We start from the raw sequence: 19,320 nt of genomic DNA on the forward strand, positions 1-19,320 counted from the left end.
ATTCTTTAAAATGGAGTTCCTCTGCCTCTTCTGCAACTTTCCCATGAAATATCACATCTCAATATTTTTGATAAAGTTTAAATTCTGACACTCAATCTGGTATTGGGAGATCTTCACAGCTCTCTGTAGAGCCCAGATTTAAGGTCTGAGTCATCATGTATACCAGTCACTCACTTCCTTTCTATGACCACTCATCTGAAACCAACAGAGCCAGAGGAACCACAAGAGGAAGGTCACCCCGGTCCTGCTCCATGCTTGTCTTCTGACTACAGCGTTGCTCAGGAAAGGAAACTCACACATTGTCTCTCTGAGGAGCTTTCCTCACTGAAGGGCCTATGGGCAAGATCTTATCTTGGGACTGCTTTAGTTGCCTTCCCTATCTTGTGGATAATGGTTGGTCCTTTGATGATGTTGTCTCACTGTTCCTGGAACTACTCACAGATCCAGTGACCACTCTACTTTGGCTTTCAGCATCTTTTTGTGTTGATGTGACATCCAATTTTCCAACAGTGGGAAGAGAAGGCAAAAGATGAGGAGGGTCTCTTAGAACTGTCTCTTTTGCTCATTGGGCTCAAAGGTTTCTCTTTCCTTATGCAGCTAGTGTCAAAACAGGGAAGATTCAGACCTAGAGCTGTATGGCTGTAAACCTGGGTGGATTCTATCCTGTTTTCCTATAATACATTCATCAGCAACTCAATTCTAGTCCTTTGGTAAATCTTAGTCTTTGTTTAGGGGCTGCAGAAACTTCACTGGCTCATTCATTACTCCAGTGACATACTCAGAGGATCATGTGGGAATTCAGGTTTCAGGTTGAACACTGGATTTCGTGCTATTATTCAGACTCTCCTTCACTTGAGAAATGTTACATTTACCTTCTAGCACATTAGAGGCATCTAAGTGTCTTGGTTGATTCTCTTGACCATTGAATTTCATTTTTCTTTAAGTAAGATGTTAATATTCACCCTAAAATCACAGCTAGTGATTCTGCAGGACTGCTTATGTCTGGTTTGTAGTCATGGTCTTTCAGACTTGTGGGTGTCTCAAGGGGCAATGACCATGGGTTTCTCTTGGGACAAACATTTGTCTTCACGCATTACATATGTCTTAGAGCTCTCAGAAGAGTGTGATTGAGAGTGAACTACTTCATGACTTAATTCAATCTTTCCAGAAAGCACTGTAGCTATAGGCTTGAATTTAGAGTCACCTTCTTTAATGTTATTTCTTTTTTTTTTTTTTTTCCTTTGTGGCCTCCAAAAACAAGGATATTTGGTGCTTTATGTAAGGCTGTGTCAGGGATGTTCCTCACAAAAAGGTCTTTCTTCAGGTTTTTTGCTCAGCATGGTTCTTATCAATTCTATCAACTCTGGGCTGTAATCTTTCAGCATCAGTGGCAGCTCCTTCAATAATTCAATAAACCAAAGAATTCATGTCTTTTGCATTGAAAGCATATTTCCAGGATTGCCATTTCTTAAACACAGCATCTCATAGCCCAAATATCAGACTTTTAGTTTTAGGGTTTCTTTGAGAACAATTCAGGGCTCATGTATGGGCCAATAAGTGTTCCAGCCATGCCACAGTGGTTCTCAAGCACTCAGGAAATCCCTAATTCACCCTCTTTGATGATGTTTTGCTCTTGTTAGGTAGACATTTTGATCTTGCAGAGCTCAATGAAGGAAGTATTTTTCATGTAAGTACTGCAGGGCCATGAGAATCTGAACAAACCACTCTACCACCAATGAGAAAATGAAAGTGTTTGTCACTCAATCATGCCCAACTCTTTGCGACCTCATGGACTATAGCCCACCAGGCTCCTCTGTCCATGGGATTCTCCAGGCAAGAATACTGGAGTGGGTTGTCATTCCCTTCTCCAGGGGATCTTTCGGACCCAGGGATCAAACCCAGGTCTACTGCATTGCAGGCAGATTCTTTACCATCTGAGCCACCAGGGAAGCCCACCATAAAACTCTCAGGCAGAAGCTTCCCCTTCTGCTCTTAGAGTTTTCGGTATGGAGCACCTCCTTTGCAGAAGCCCATGAAGATGTTCAACAGGTGGCCCCTCCTTCCCACGGCTCTTCGTAGGTGACAGCATTGGGTCCTTCAGCTGAGACAAGAGCTGAGCTTTCTCTCCAGAAACTTAGTGCTCTCAGCTGAGGCATTTTGGAGCTTTAGCTTTTTGATGACATAACGCCATTCCCGCTGGTCTGTCACAGTCACCTCCCCACACTGATCCCACCCACAGTCAGCACGCTGAGGTGCCAGAGACCATATGGTGTTAGCGGTGGCTGAGGAGGCCTGGCCTGGGTGTCAGGCTCAAGGCCCAACCCACTGCCTCATTGCTGCTATAGGCTATCTTACACGCTTTATGAAAAAAAGTATATTGTACGACATTTGTTTGGTTACTGTTTACTGAGTAGGGAAAACCGCTAGACCATTCAGGTATGACCTAAATCAAATCCCTTATGATTATACAGTGGAAGTGAGAAATAGATTTAAGGGCCTAGATCTGATAGATAGAGTGCCTGATGAACTATGGAATGAGGTTCGTGACATTGTACAGGAGACAGAGATCAAGACCATCCCCATGGAAAAGAAATGCAAAAAAGCAAAATGGCTGTCTGGGGAGGCCTTACAAATAGCTGTGAAAAGAAGAGAGGTGAAAAGCAAAGGAGAAAAGCAAAGATATAAGCATCTGAATGCAGAGTTCCAAAGAATAGCAAGAAGATATAAGAAAGCCTTCTTCAGCAATCAATGCAAAGAAATAGAGGAAAAGAACAGAATGGGAAAGACCTGAGATCTCTTCAAGAAAATTAGAGATACCAAGGGAACATTTCATGCAAAGATGGGCTCGATAAAGGACAGAAATGGTCTGGACCTAACAGAAGCAGAAGGTATTAAGAAGAGGTGGCAAGAATACACAGAAGAACTATACAAAAAAGATCTTCACGACCTAGATAATTATGATGATGTGATCACTAATCTAGAGCCAAACATCTTGGAAAGTGAAGTCAAGTGGGCCTTAGAAAGCATCACTATGAACAAAGCTAGTGGAGGTGACGGAATGCCAGTTGAACTATTTCAAATCCTGAAAGATGATGCTGTGAAAGTGCTGCACTCAATATGCCAGCAAATTTGGAAAACTCAGCAATGGCCACAGGACTGGAAAAGGTCAGTTTTAATTCCAATTCCAAAGAAAGGCAATGCCAAACAATGCTCAAACTACTGCACAATTGCACTCATCTCACATGCTAGTAAAGTAATGCTCAAAATTCTCCAAGGCAGGCTTCAGCAATATGTGAACCATGAACTGCCTGATGTTCAATCTGGTTTTAGAAAAGGCAGAGGAACCAGAGATCAAACTGCCAACATCTGCTGGATCATAGAAAAAGCAAGAGAGTTCCAGAAAAACATCTATTTCTGCTTTATTGACTATGCAAAGCCTTTGACTGTGTGGATCACAATAAACTGTGGAAAATTCTGAAAGAGATGGGAATACCAGACCACCTGACCTGCCTCGTGAGAAATCTGTATGCAGGTCAGGAAGCAACAGTTAGAACTGGACATGGAAAAACAGACTGGTTCCAAATTGGAAAAGGAGTATGTCAAGGCTATATATTGTCACCCTGCTTCTTTAACTTATATGCAGAGTACATCATGAGAAACACTGGACTGGAAGAAACACAAGCTGGAATCAAGATTGCTGGGGGAAATATCAATCACCTTAGATATGCAGATGACACCACCCTTATGGCAGAAAGTGAAGAGGAACTAAAAGCCTCTTGATGAAAGTGAAAGAGGAGAGTGAAAATGTTGGCTTAAAGCTCAACATTCAGAAAACGAAGATCATGGCATCTGGTCCCATCACTTCATGGGAAATAGATGTGGAAACTGGAAACAGTGTCAGAGTTTATTTTGGGGGGCTCCAAAATCACTGCAGATGGTGATTGCAGCCATGAAATTAAAAGATGCTTACTCCTTGGAAGAAAAGTTATGACTAACCTAGATAGTATATTCAAAAGCAGAGACATTACTTTGCTGACTAAGGTCCGTCTAGTCAAGGCTATGGATTTTCCCTGTGGTCACGTATGGATATGAGAGTTAGACTGTGAAGAAGGCTGAGCACCGAAGAATTGATGCTTTTGAACTGTCGTGTTGGAGAAGCCTCTTGAGAGTCCCTTGGACTACAAGGAGATCCAACCAGTCCATTCTGAAGGAGATCAGCCCTGGGATTTCTTTGGAAGGAATGATGCTAAAGCTGAAACTGCAGTACTTTGGCCACCTCATGCGAAGAGTTGATTCATTGGAAAAAGACTCTGATGCTGGGAGGGACTGGGGGCAGGAGGAGAAGGGGACGACAGAGGATGAGATGTCTGGATGGCATCACTGACTCGATGGACGTTAGTCTGAGTGAACTCCGGGAGATGGTGATGAACAGGGAGTCCTGGTGTGCTGCGATTCATGGGGTCGCAAAGATTCGGACACGACTGAGCAACTGAATTGAACTGACTGAAACTTACATTCTATCTAGAACTATTTCTTTTTTAAGATACTCATGAGCTTCAATACAGGGACAGAACATACTGGATTGGAAGTTTTATGTTATTCTATAATGATAAAAGTGACAGGAGAAATAAATGACATATATCCAGTGATACTACTTTGTCCTGTTAGAAACATTAAGTAGTAGTTGATAAATTATTTTTTATAAATCAAAACAAAATTTTAGGCTATAGGCTTAAAAACCAGGCATTGCTGTGAGAGAAAACATTATCTTTCCAACTTCCCGCTGAACATATTGTCTAGACTTGAGTGCTTAGAGGACAGAGTTGACTTAGTAGATGTCCAAGGAAGACAAGTGGGAGAAATAAATGAAAATCCCACCACTTCCAATTTCATTGAAATTTAGGAGAGAATGGTAGCCAAGTAAGGAGACTGAAGAAATGTATATAAGAATAGCCACCTACTCTAATTTTCCAGTCGTGGAATTGCAAAGCACATAGGGGTTGGAACAGCAAGGTTCAGTATGGTGTGAGGTCAACTCTGTAGGTGGAATTTCCCAGCCACCCATGTGGGAGGTGGAGAGCAGCCTCCTAAAGAGAGTATCTCTGAGCTAGCTTTGGACGGCTTGGTGTAGCTGGGAGGTTGTCAGGCAAAGAGAAGATCTAACCTATACTTCCGAGCACCTCTCTGTTCCTGAATGTCACTGGCATGTGTGTGTGCTCTTGGCTCAGTCGTGTCTGACTCTTTGTGACCCCTGGACTGTAGCATGCAAGGCTTCTCTGTCCATGGGATTCTCCAGGCAAGAAAATTGGAGTGGGTTTCCATGCCCTTCTCCAGATGATCTTTCCAACCCAGGGATGGAACCTGTGTCTCTTGTGTCTTTTGCATTGCAGGCTGATTCTTTACCAACTGCACCACCTGAAGAGAGCATGCTGCTGCTGCTGCTGCTACAGATGATAAAAAGGCCTCCTGTGGTTGAGGGTAAAGGGATACCTAAGTAGATTCTGCCATCAGACTATGGGTAAGATGAGAGAAGCAGCAGAAATTCAAAAGGTCAATTCAACTGGGAGGGTTCCAAGACACAAGAAAATAAGACAGAATAAGAAATCATCTGCAGCAGAAATCAGCAGCCACTGCCAACTCAGTTAGGCAAAACAACAGCTTAGATAAATAATACATTAGCATAACAACCAGGGCATATATAAATTAGCAGAAGAAGACCCTTTTCCCAGTGTTACAAGATCTTGCCATACACTATGCTTCTACTGTTCTGCACCCAGTTGACATCTTAGAGAATAGAACAATGATGAATTTGCATCATCCAAGAAGACACATTTTGCAAGGTAAAAAGAAAAAAAAAATTACTGATTGGATTGTACTGAGATTAGCAAAGAAAACTATACTTTGCTTTCTTTTCCTGCTACCTAGCCATTGGAGGGTAGTAAGAAGGATGAGGATGTTACGGAAAAAAACAATAAATGAGCACTTGACTTCCTTCACACACTCCTTCAGTATGATGTGCATCCTTCTGCAACTCTGCAAAACAGTTGCTTTTTGACTTTTCAGTTTCAGACTATTTTATCTTCAGTTCATCTAAGCTTCTCTCCATCCCATTTTGTAGTCAATTTCTTGACGCAAACTCCAAATTCTAATGGAATTTTTGCAGTGGTTCTAAACTTTCCTCATGATTGTTACATTGCAGATGACTTGAAACAGCCTCCGATAGTCATTGTCTTAGGTTCTGTCACTATCGCTGCTATGCCATACTAGTTCTATCATGCTTGAGCTGAATCTTAGTTTTAGAAATTTGCTTTCTGACCAAATTTCCTCAAAATTATTCTTGTAACTTGACTTTTTTTTTTTTCCCCAGCAATTTTCTGCCACATTTCTAATTGCTGGACTCTAAGCCACATTCAATACTGTGATGTGTGTCCCACTGCTTGATTTCCTTTCAGTCAACTTTCGGTCTTTATAAAACTGGCATTCCTGAGACTGGGGTGTGTGTGTGTGTGTGTGTGTGTGTGTGTGTGTGTATGATCATTCTAAAATAATTTCTCTGCATCTAAAAAGGCACAGATGGAAGGTACACAAAATTGACTGGAAAAATGGGTATTAATTACTAGGAAACACGTATAGAGCCAACAACACAGATTCTACATGCAGGGGTCAGTTAACTAATGATTAGGACACTCACAAGGTCCGAAAAGAACCACATCTTCTAATTTCCCTTAGGTCAAAAGCTATCATCCCCACCTCCTTGTTGTCATAGCATCTTAATTCCACCTAAACCATACACTTGCTTCATTCTTCTGCCATTACTGCTAGTGATTTGTCTTCCTTCTCAATAGTCCTGTTTTATTCATCATTCTCCAGCATGTTTTCTAGTGTACTGCTCTGCAAGATATTGATACTAAACACTGTTGACTCAAATCATAACTCATTTAATTCTTGATGTGAGAAAAGAGGTGTATCTTAATTCTACCTCCAATATACACATGCACTGTAGGCAAGATCTTTTTGTATTAAGTTTTTTTTTAAAGACCACATTACCTGTGTGAATAGGAGAAAGGGCAAAGCAAAATATATGTACAAGAAATCTACTCAGATAGGAAAAATAGGAGAGAGAGATCTGTTTTCGTTTCCTGAAGTTCAGGCTGAGTCAAGTACGTGACTATATAGCCTCTTGTGAGAGGCGCCATATGGGCAGTAGAGGACCCCTGGATGTCTAACACCAGGTACTTTAGCACACCTTTGAAATGAAAGGTAAGGCAGACTTAAAACCTTTACCTTTATGGGAAAAAAGGTAGCGAACAAACACTTACTGTGAGGCTTCAACGTGCCATGTCTGTGAAGGGCAGGCCACGTATATATACTTTTTTCCTTAGAGAGACATAACTGTCCCTATACCAACTGAAATATCAATATATTTTACTGAATTAACCAGTCAAGTAGCTACTTGACAATTTATTTATTTCCATCATGGCAGTGGTTTTGCAATAGTGTCTGAGGTGTTTGATTTACAGCCCTGAGCTCAGCTGATTCTAAATATTTTCCAGTAATTTATCCCTGTGGTTCATATCTCACTCCAGTTCTCCCCAATGTTCAAATTAAGAGTCTTCAATTGCCCTTTCTCTCAAATATGTATTTTTAAAAAATCTTCCTCTTTCTGATATCTAATTGATGTTGGTAATCTACTGTGCCTCTGAAATAGCTTTTTCCATTGTACAGACTTCTTTACAAACTAAACCTCTTCTCAGCATCTCTCCCTTTATCTCCTTGAAAGCCAATTTAACCAAATAGCAATGCTAATTAAAACTTCTAAGACAGACAATCTGTACAGGTTTTACAAGGAAGCATACAGCATCAGGTATTACGACTTCAGGTGTATGGCATTTCATTCTGTCGCAAGTCGGTGTCCTTTTAAAAGCTTCCAAGGCACCAGGCACTGTACTGCAAACTGGGATGGCTCCTAAAGACATAAACACAGCCATGCGAGAGAGTTCACAGCCTGAAAAGAGATTCAGCTATGACTGAGTACAGATGACAAGCGCTGAAGGAATAACCCCTATGGGGGTGTAGTGGGTGCTGTACTGGGCCACTCAGAAACTCCTTTGGGTCTGCGATCCCCATCATCCCTGATCCTGGGCTGCTACAGTTCTGTATCTATCCTTCTCCAGGAATTATCTTGGCCAAAGAGGTCTGCTCTGCCCAAGATTATGCTTCTTCCTCAGAGAAAACCTTTATTGAATACTGTTCTGTGATCTGCTCACTCAGTTAGATTGGCTAAGGGTTCTTTTCATCTGTACTGCATTTCAACCTCTCCTCTTAACAATACTGCTTTCTCCATCTCTGACATGCAGCGCTGCTGAAAACCGCCCCAATAAGCCTCGTAGAGAAAGATATCCATCCTAGAGTCACAAAGAATCCAATTTAAAATGTGGTTGAATCAGGGAAAGTCTACAAGTAGTTTTGAGGGTAGTCCAAACAAATACAAATGACAAGACTTGGTATTGTGTTTAGGGGATAATTACAGCAAGGATACAGAGCGTGTTTGTGTATAATGGATGAATTAAAGCTTGAAGTAAAGTGGGAGGTAGTGTGGGGAGTGGCTGGCACTGAGCATCAGGGTGTGGAAAAATGCTGGTGGTGAAGAGCCACTGAAGCCTTGCTAAGCAGTGAGCAGAAGCTTTAAATCAGAGAAGTGACAAGAACTTACTTCTCTATGAAAATAACTGCAACAACCACGCGGAGAAAGACTGAAGGTGGAAGGATCTGATACTGCAAAAAACAAAAACTGAAAGAATGGTCATTATACTAAGATACCTAGAGGGACATCTGTAGGATTAAAGACTTTTAAAGTAAAAAGAATTAAGAGAGGGTGGTTGGCACCAAAATAACTTTAGGAATCCCGGGTTGTAATATTGGAGGGACCATTGACAAAGGTGAAAAATACAGAAAAAGGCAGAATGAATTGTACTAAATCCTTCCATAACTATCTCTACAAATCTCATCACCCAATGTTAAAAATAGAAGAATAAAATTCAGGGGATCACCAAATGAAATACAACAATTTATATGAAGATCTTAGAGCAATACCTGGCACAGTGAACACTACCTTTATTAGTTTGATAATTGGGTAGCTCTTCACTCTTGATTTAGGGATGGACAAATATACCATATACTGTGATTATCTCATCTCTCCTGGAGATGTTTGAAAACATATTACAAATTTTATACAATCCTTGACATATTTTGTAAGCTAGCACCCAAACAAACAAAAATCTCAAAAGCAATATTACATTTTATTTTAAAACCATTGTTACCTCTTCTTTCCACGGGCTTGTGCCGTGCTTGTGAAATCAATAGCAGGAAGCAAGTATTACAGAAGGCAGGCAGTCAAGGACAGTCTTTAACTCTGTCTGCATAGTGTTTCTTACTCTAGAGGCCCTCAAACATGAAACAAAGTCTTTGCTATTCCTAGGCCTAAAATATTTTAAATATCATCTTCAAACTTGCGTCTCTAATTACAGTGTTTCTTTTTAATAATATTAGCCATTTTTCACCAGCTGCCCCCTGTATGCCCAGCACTAACTGAAAGAACTTTACAAACATTATCTCTAATCTTATTAGTAATCCTACAGGATTTTTATCCATGTCTTCAGTTTCCACCTCAGGCTTTGGGATGTTGAATAATTGGTTTGAGGTCAACACAGACCTCAGGCTGCAGAGCAGGCTTTCACCTGGGATTCTACACCTTTATAACTGAATAGCTAAGTCAGTCCTGAAAATGATCCTGTCACTCCAACGTGCAGGACAAATGGGACTGATGTATTTGCTTGCTAACTCACTGGATTGCTTTCAGGTTTCATACGAACACCAGTGAAAAGGAAGTGAGAGAGGTAGAAATGTGGCAATTATCAGGTTCATACAAAAGGCTTAGCCTGCTGAAGGACATCGAGCATAGTTTGTATTGCAATTATTTATATTTCTTTTTGCAGACCAAGAAAAGGAGAGTTCGGATTTGGTATCAGTGGAATCCAAAAGGAACAAGGCAGAATAAGGCAAGAAAGGAAAAAAAAAATCATCAATATGTATATAATTCATTCTGTATCTGTGTGTGTGTGTTTAGTCAAAGCATTCTATACTTTCTCTTCATTTCATCTCATATTTTCAGCAGTCTTTTCTCCCACATCCAGAAGACTGGGTTAGATTTAGTATGATTGTTTAAATTTGGCTGTTACTGCTATATCTGCCATTTAACTGTTAATAAAAGATAGTTGCACAAATTTTCTGTTGGGCCTTTTGCCTCTCTTCTTATAGTAACTGTCTTCCAAGTATAACAACAGTGGCCAGGATGAGCAAGAAATGTACTTTGAGTGTCAGATTCCAACTCAAGGTAGTTTTATTGAATTTACCAATTTTCAAGGCATTTTACAGGTTTGGGAGAGAGAGATGACTGTTAAAGACAGGAAGAAAAACCATCTCATGGTTTTGTGAGATGCAATACAAATGTATAAATATATATTAAGTGCACTAACAGTAATTTTCATCTTATCAATAGAATATTAGTAATTGAAAGTATTTGCCAGATAGATGAAAATCAATAGATATAGAATAAAACAGAATGATATATACTTAGTATGTCTTTGATACATATAGTACTTGTAATAACAGAAAAATATATTTCAAAGGATTAGCAAAAATAGAAATAGCTACCAATAACAATTCTATAAGATATAGCCAGGATGATCACTTTCAGATATATTCTTTAAGGCTTGCTTTCCACTAAACCCATATAAACAAAACAAAAAAAAAAAAATTTAAACCTTAAGAAGAGATTATGTGATTTTAGGGTCAATAAGGAAATACTCATTTTTACCAAGTACTTTTCTTATTTTTATCACTTCCATACCTCACTCTTGTTTATGTTAACTTGCAAAAGTTCAAATGCTGGATGGCTTTGAAATCAATCATGCCAACTTAAATTGTATTCAACAACTGAATATTACCTCTTGGTCAATTATAAAACTCAAAGAGACCCTATGATTATCATTATTATTGATTTTATAATGAAAATTAAATTAAACTCAGATTTTTTACCAAAACAAATAAACAAAGATATAAGAAACATAGGGAAAAACACTCTGTCAGTCACATGCCATGAATATCAGTCTAACTTGAGAAGTATGTTAATACTATGACATTCTTTTATTTACGACTTACAGAATAAAGTGGATTTTGTTGCTAAGGAGTTCAAAATGACAGTCGCCTTTCTAATCCATTAGCAAATTGTAAAATGTTATGCTGAATGTCACTATTGCCCTCTTAGGCTGTGCTAAGTATGGTTTTAATATTGATTCTTACACATGTCTTAGACATTCCCCAGCGTTCAGTACTTTTGATGGCAGGTTGTACTACAAATCACTCATCGTTCATCCTGATCTTTAGATATACATTTTTAATACATTTTTATTATGCTGCCTGTCTTCCTTTATTCAAGATTGTGAATGCATTTTACATGTTGGAAAAGATAGCTTTATTAGAATAATGTGCTGGAAGAAATAGGAAGAATGCAAAGAGAAAAGGTTAGGAATAATAGCTATCTTATTCAGTTACTTTAGTATTGAGCCCTTTTATTTTACCCTTGAGGCTTCCTTGGTGGCTCAGATGGTAAAGAATCTGCCTGCAATGCAGGAGACCTAGGTTCGATCCCTGAATCTGGAAGATCCCCTGAGAACAGAAAGGCAACCCACTCCAGTATTCTTGCCTGGAGAATCTCTTGGGCAGAGGTGCCTGGTGGGCTGTAGTCCATGGGGTCGCAAAGAGTCAGACACGACTGAGTGACTAACACAATATGTCCTATAGAGTAAGTATTTTTTTTAAATATAAATTTATTTATTTTAGTTGGAGGCTAATTACTTTACAATATTGTATTGGTTTTGCCATACATCAGCATGAATCCGCCACGGGTATACACATGTTTCCCATCCTGAACTCCCTCCTACCTCCCTCCCCGTACCATCCCTCTGGGTCACCCCAGTGCACCAGCCCCAAGCATCTTGTATCATGCATCATACCTGCAAGTATTTTTTTAAAATAATAATCAGTTCAGTTCAGTAGCTCAGTCGTGTCTGACTCCTTGCATTCCCATGGACTGCAGCACACCAGTCTTCCCTGTCCATTATCAACTCCTGGAGCTTACTCAAAACTCATGCCCATTGAGTCGGTGATGCCATCCAACCATCTCATCCTCTCTCATCCCCTTTTCCTCCAACCTTCAATCATTCTCAGCATCAGGATCTTTCCAAATGAGTCAGTGCTTCACATCAGGCAGCCAAAGTATTGGAGTTTCAGCTTCAACATCAGGCCTTTCAATGAATCTTTTCAATGATTTCCTTTAGGATGGACAGGTTGGATCTCTTTGCAGTCCAAGGGACTCAATAGTCTTCTCCAACACCATAGTTCAAAATCATCAATGCTTCTTTGCTCAGCTTTCTTTTTAGTCCAACACAAGAGAATACTCTACACATGGACATCACCAAATGGTAAATGCCAAAATCAGATTGATTATATTCTTTGCAGCCAAAGATGGAGACGCTCTATACAGTCAGCAAAAACAAGACCAGGAGATGACTGTGGCACAGATCATGAACTCCTTATTGCTAAATTCAACTTAAGTTGAAGAAAGTAGGGAAAACACTAGACCATTCAGGTATGACCTAAATAAAATCCCTTATGATTATACAGTGGAAGTGACAAATAGATTCAAGGGATTCGATCTGATAGACAGAGTCCTTGAAGAATTATGGACAGAGATTCATGACATTGTACTGAGGCAGTGATAAAGACCATCCCAAAGAAAAAGAAATGCAAAAAGGCAAAATGGTGATCTGAGGAGGCCTTACACATAGCTGAGAAAAGAAGAGAGGCTGAAGGTAAAGGAGGAAAGGAAAGATATGCTCATTTGAATGCAGAGTTCCGAAGAATAGCAAGGAGAGACAAGAAAGCCTTCCTCAGCGATCAATGCAAAGAAATAGAGGGAAACAATAGAATGAGAAAGACTAGAGATCTCTTCAAGAATGTGAGAGATATCAAGGAAACATTTCATGCAAAGATGGGCTCGATAAAGGACAGAAATGGTATGGACCTAACAGAAGCAGAAGATATTAAGAGGTGGCAAGAATACACAGAAGAACTGAACAAAAAAGATCTTCACGACCCAGATAATCATGATGGTGTGATCACTCACCTGGGGCCAGACATCCTGGCATGTGAAGTCAAGTGGGTCTTAGCAAGCATCGCTATGAACAAAACTAGTGGACGTGATGGAATTCCAGTTAAGCTATTTCAAATCCTAAAAGGTGATGCTGTAAAAAAATAATGATAACAATAATGGGAAGAGGAAAATGCCTAACCTAAAGCATAATCTATTAATCTATTAAAATGATTTTAGAAAAAATAAAAAATATTTTAAATCTGTACAGCAATTTAGTTTCAAACTACTTTTGCATACATTGTTTCATTTGATCTTTACAACCACTTGGTGTTATAGAAAGAGTGGTTATTATTTTCTCTATTATCCAAAAGCATTCAGTGACCAGTAACATAAGAGATTATGTGACTTGCTCAAGGTTGTAGGGCCAGTAAATAATAGGGTCAAGATGTGGAACAGTATTCTGATTCTTGATCCAGTGATTTTACCTTATACTCTACTCATGATATCTCCTGTTTAAAATAAATACAAAAATTATAAAAGAATCCATGAGCCAGGAAATTTATCCTGCCCCTCTTCTCTCTTTTATTTTATTTTTTTTATATTCTGTGGGAAAAGTCCTAATATAAAGTTGTGCCTGGAAGAGTGCTTAGCATTCATGAGAACCCCTTCAATGTTTTTAAATCAATGGAAAAATAAAGTAAGAAATAAATCTACACTTTTGAATATAGTGCCTGAAGAATGTTTGATTTCTGGTCACTCCCATAAATGCTGTGAAACTAGTTAATTTTCACTTTTCACTCTTAGTCACAATGTTTTGTTTACATGTAAACTGTGAGTAGATAAATTATCATTTCAATATTACTGTGTACTAATTATCACTTGCATATTATTGTTTATAATAAATAGTGTATAATGGATGAAAGAAGGGCTTCTCTAGTGGCTCAGATGGTAAAGAATCTGCCTCTAATGCAGAAGACCTGGGTTCAATCTCTGGGTATTACTGTTTATAATAAATGGTGCATAATGAATATTCAATCAAAATAATATAGTAACAAGAAACTGATGCCAAAGCATTTTACTTTTCTTCTTGATTTTAATTTCTTCTAATATCTTAGAAATGATGGTGGTGGTGGTTTAGTTGCTAAGTCATGTCTGACTCTTGCGACCCCATGTACTGTAGCCTGCCAGGCTCCTTTGTCCCTGGGATTCTCCAGGCAAGAATACTGAGTGGGTTGCCATTTAATAGCCATAGGCAATTATGGTCACTTAAATTTTGATGCTTTCCTCATAGCTCAGTTGGTAAAGAATCCACTTGCAGTGCAGGAGACTCCTGTTTGATTCCTGAGTTAGGAAGATACCCTGGAGAAGGGAAGGCTACCCACTCCAGTATTCTAACCTGGAGAGTTCCATGGACATGGGGTCACAAAGAGTCAGACACCACTGAGTGACTTTCACTTGTACTTTTCAAATTTAGATTAGAGGAAAATTTGATCAATTGTTCTTATAATTTTCCTTTGGAGACTACGAACCCCCATTAGGATGACCCATGAATCATATGTGTGTGTGCTCAGTCACTAAGTTGTGTCCAACTCCTTGCAAACCCATGAATTGTAGCCTGTCAGGCTCCTTGCAGTCCCTGGGATTTCCCAGGCAAGAATAATAGAGAGTGTTGCCATCTTCTTCTTCAGGGGATGTTCCCAACCCAGGGACTGAACCCACATCTCTTGCATCTCTGGAGTTGGCAGGCTTATTCTTTACCACTGAGCCACATGGGAAGCCCCATGAATCATATACTTTATATTAAGTATGACTATTTCTAGCTTCATTAAGATATTTCAAAGTTCAAATAGAAGAAATTGTATAAGCTATATAAATATCTACCTAATTTGTGTACAAGCTAGATTTATTGTGCATTCATTAATATTTCTCAAATGATCAATTGTCAGAAGTCATAAAAACCTAATAAAATTGTTTGAATGTGTACATTGTTTTACGCTATATATTGATCATTTTTTGATTCTCATGTTCACCTCATATCATGTAGTATTAGGATTTTTGCAGAGGCGCATGTGGGAGAGGGACAAAACTGGCCAGATGCTCAAGAAAACTCACTTCATCTTTCTGTGTCTGTAAAATAACTATAATTTCCATCTTCACCTGAAGTTATTTTTTTTTAAAGTAGGGCCATACAACTGGGTTCTGTCTAATGCAATGTGGGTAGAAGGGTGTCTTATTCTTAGAAGAGTGCCCTGTGTTTAAGCCTAAAATTTGCTTTGTGAGCCTCCACAATCTCTTCTATTTAGATAGTAATCAGGAAAGTTATATTAAAGGTAATGACAATGTGGAAATAGCCTATTAAAAAATTAATTCTTAGAATAAAGCCTCCAAGAGAATATCTGAAACCTACTGAAATTTGAATGAATAAGAAAAAGGTTTGTTGGCTTACAGATCTTTGATTTAATTTTCAATGCATCACAGCTTTGCCTCCACTAAATAATGAGGATACTGGCTATGTGAATTGTTGCTATGAAATTACAAAAACAATGAAAAAAGGACATTTGTTTACTTAGAAATCAGAGAGTGGACAAAGAAGAAACTGAAATTGAAAGCTAGAAGGCTGGTGAATTGTGTCATGCAATGGCAAAATACTTGTTTACCAGAGATAACTTTGAAATCAGACCATAGGCTTGTAAAGCTTTTAGGTCTAGAGAAAAGAGTTGAAAATCACTAGTTCAGCATGGTTTGTTATTTATTATTGATTTAAATGACAATTTACGAGAAAGAATGATCTTTCTTCCCAGGTGGCTCAGGGGGTAAAAAGTCTGCCTGCAACATGGGAGACCAGGGTTCAATCCCTGAGTTGTGAAGATACCCTGGAGAAGGAAATGGCAACCCACTCCAGTATGCTTGCCTGGAGAATTTCATGGACAGAGGAGCTTGGCAGGCTATAGCCCATGGTCTTGAAAAGAGCCAGACACAACTGAGTACTACACATACACACACAGAGTTTGGGAACGTTGCATTGGAGGAAAAGTCAACTATTTTTAAAAACCTAACAGTAAACAAAAATTTCAGCAAAACCCAAGTAAAAATGTTCATTTGAAAAAAGTGACCCAAGGAAAATGTCAGGTTAATTTATAGCCTTCTCATTCAAGTCTGAAAGCTTGCAGATAGCCACCATTAAATTGAATGAGACAGACATGAGAGTGAGAAAGTATAAAAAATAAGTGGTTTTGAGAACTATGTATGTTAAAGAACTTTAAGCATGGAACAGACCAGAAGCAAAGCAAAGGGATTTGAAGCCTACTAAGTTTTCAAGAAAATTAGGACCATAAAAAAGTTAAGACTTTTTAAGATTTAAAACAACTCCTAAGACTTCAACCTCCATGAACAACAGACATGTTTCAATAGCTCCTCAGGTCTGCAAGAGTAATTTCTCCCAAAACGATTTTATATAAATAATGAACTAGGAAGAATCTCCAGAGTGTGGAGCGAGGGACCAGGAAAAACCAGGGATAACACAGCTTCCCTAATAGAGTAGCTTCAGAAACAACAAAAAAATTAACAAATACCTGAGTTAATTTAATCTAGGGTTGAGAGATTGTACGCTATCAGCTCAGTAGTGTTTCAGTATTACCAGAAACTAATGACTACAAGGTCTCCTCTTATTTGCTTCTCCAAATGGGAGTATTTATTGTGTTTATCCAGTCTCTACTCTAGACACTGTGTGTGACTGCTTGGTCTGCAATCAGCTAGCTTTGTGGTCAAGGCACATGACCATTGAGATTTGTATGAGATAATGTAAGTCATCAAGACTCTGTGGATATGGTTGTGTATGATTCAAAAATCATGGACTTCGAGCTGGATATAATAACTAAGTGGCCCTCTGCCTTGTCCCTTTTAGGGGAAAGGTGTATTCTAAGTATAGAAAGAAAAGTGACACATTTGGTGAATAAGAAAAAGAGGATTACATTACAGAATATCTAGGTATTCAATAACTCCCAACATTTATTTCTGGGTACTATGTTTTCCAAATCCTTACAGTTAGTTTGGACCTTCCAACTAGATTATGGCCAGGTGACAGCTTCTTTAGTGTGGGAAAACGTAATGTGAGCCATTCTCAGGCATGGATGTGAAACTCCTTTGCACACTCGTTAACTTTATCTTTTGCTTTTGTGACAACCAGAAAGGCCACCTAAGAGATGGTGGCATAAGAGGCTGGTAGCCTGGTTCAATTGGCTGAGATAAAGTCACTAAGAAAAACTCCAAGGTAAAATATGCTCTGTGTACCTTAGAAACAAAACTTTATTCCATGAATCTACTCACATTAGGTGGACCTGAGCTTAGCATAGCCTGCCCTGCCTAATAAAATGTCTCATTCAGCTAACAGATTTGGCAGTGTTCCATACGCTTCTATGTGTTGCTCACTTAGCCGAGTTCTTGGCATTTAACAATAAATATATGTGTTCAGTAAGTGTTTGTTTATGATGAGTCATCAGTTCTACGTAGAAACAAGGCCTAGGGCAGATAATGCATTGTTTTGCAGAGTAAACAGAGATCACATAGAAATGTGGTCAATTGAATTATTTCTCCCAATTCTTTACTTCCCTGTACAGCAGGATCACACATGGACAACCTCTGGCCTATTAATTTTTAGTGCAGTGTCTCTTTGAGGTCAGAGTATATTTGCCTATCCCATTGACACTGGACTTACCATATTAACTACATTAGCCAATGGGATGCATGTGTAAGCCACACTATGCTATTTTTCAACTGAGTAGTTAAGACATATCCAGGTTTCCACTTACCTTTTGGATTTCCTTTAGGCCTTGAAGATAGTGCTGCTAGGGTGCTGCTTGTCTCAGAAGGAGACATGTAGGAGGATATGAGCTCATGAACAGTCTGGAGTCCAGCTGAAGTTAATTTTTGTAATCTTGCTAAGGTGGGTTAAATCTTAAAAACTCAAAGATCTATGAGTTATTATTATTAGTTTTTAAAATGTTATTGCAAGACAAAGAGATTCAGAAGTTTTTTTTCTACATGACAAAAAATTGATATTACAGTAAATTTCATAGGTGGAAACTGAATTTGGATTTCTGATTTAAAATTCAATACTTTACCTACTAGATGGGCTTCCCAGGTGGCTCAGTAATAAAATATCTCCCTAAGAATCCACCTGCAATGCAGGAGATGTGGGCTCCGTTCTTGGCTCTGGAAGGTCCCCTGGAGAAGGAAATGGCAACCCGCTTCAATAGTCTTGCCTGAGAAATCCCATGGACAGACGAGACTGATGGGCTTCAGTCCATGGGGTCACAAAAGAGTCAGACTTGACTTAGCGACTCAACAACAATCTACTACACTGTGGGAAATAATTATTTTGAACTTAAGCACTAATTCTTCCACTCAACCCCTAATAAATTTTTAATTTGGAATGCATCTTTAGCTTTTAAACTATTGTATTTTTATATCTTGGTTTTTATTTTGGTCTATGTAACATTTTTCTAGATAAGAAAGAAACTTTAAACATCCTAATCTTCACTCAAAAGCAATGTTTCTGTAATTCTAAGAACTGACAAGATTAAAAAATAAATAAAAAAACTGGTCATTTTCAAGAATGCTATTTTTTTTTCTCTTAGGAAAATATGCAACTCTAATGAATTTTGTTAATGCCACTCAGGTCCTCTTTGGCATTTAAGAAGTAATATTCACTGAGATTTATATACTATAACTATGCAATTATTCTTCCATCTTCAGTATGGAGCATGAGAGCATACTAATCTTTTATATTTTTTTAGTTTTGCTTTTATATTTAAAAACAAACTATTTAATACAAGGTCAATAAGACTCTTAATTACTTATACTTATTTTTAGCACATTCTTCATTAAATTAGAGATTAGAAAAAAAGGCATTTATAATTTAATCTCATTGTGTATCATTATCAATATGCTGTTGTCCCTGCAGTAACCCTCCTGTTTTGTGTGTCTCATTGTTTATTTTGCAATAAATCTTTTAAAATACAAATTTCATTTCCTCTTCTGCTGTAAGCTAGATTTAAGACCTCTTCCTTGAAGTGACCGCTAACTTCTTTCAATTCAGTCAAAAAATG

At 38.5% G+C, this 19,320-nt stretch overlaps 1 pseudogene; it reads right to left on the reverse strand.

Annotated features, from left to right (window-relative positions):
- Positions 1-292: 292 nt before the first annotated feature.
- LOC101120731 (serine/threonine-protein kinase Nek4-like) lies at positions 293-18,088 on the reverse strand (annotated as a pseudogene).
- Positions 18,089-19,320: the final 1,232 nt, after the last annotated feature.

The sequence above is a fragment of the Ovis aries genome, chromosome 2 (assembly GCF_016772045.2).
Source record: "Ovis aries strain OAR_USU_Benz2616 breed Rambouillet chromosome 2, ARS-UI_Ramb_v3.0, whole genome shotgun sequence".
Taxonomy (NCBI): Eukaryota; Metazoa; Chordata; class Mammalia; order Artiodactyla; family Bovidae; genus Ovis; species Ovis aries.